The following is a 745-nucleotide window of genomic DNA, read 5'->3' as shown; positions in this document are numbered from 1 at the left end:
TAACAGCTGCCAATTCCTATATTTAAAAATAAAGGAGGGGGAGGGTTGGCTTCAGAATAACATGAAATTATGTCAGAGAAAAATAAATAAATACACACACACACACACACACACACACACACACACACACACACACACACACACACACACACACACACACACACACACACACACACACACACACACACACACACACACACACACACACACACACACACACACACACACACACACACACACACACACACACACACACACACACACACACGCGCGAAAAACTGGAGCACTCATGGGACTTATCAGTGAGTGATTTTTTTGTATTTTTGTCAATGTTTCAGTCCTGCTAAGACCTTTAGAAAGTCCCTCTTAGCAGGACTGAGACATTAACAAAAGTATTTTTTTTTCACTCATTCATAATTCCTGTTCACTTTTTATGTAGATATTCATTTCTTTTGGATGCACCTGGGCTATTTTCCCCAATATTAGAAGTGCGTTACAAACATTTTATATATATATATATATATATATATATATATATATATATACACACACAGGAATAGCGACACCCACGGGACTCCTCTGTGATGTGATACTTTCACATTTGTTAAGCTTCAGAAGGGTCCCGTGAGTGTCGCTATTCCTGCAGATATATCATTACATGTTTGCTGGCACCCGGGCATTTACACGGGAAACAAAGTGCACCTTTGGGACATATATATATATATGTGTCTCCAAAGATGCCCCA

Source organism: Xenopus laevis, chromosome 4S (genome assembly GCF_017654675.1).
Source record: "Xenopus laevis strain J_2021 chromosome 4S, Xenopus_laevis_v10.1, whole genome shotgun sequence".
NCBI classification, from domain to species: domain Eukaryota; kingdom Metazoa; phylum Chordata; class Amphibia; order Anura; family Pipidae; genus Xenopus; species Xenopus laevis.
This window is presented reverse-complemented; position numbering follows the sequence as displayed.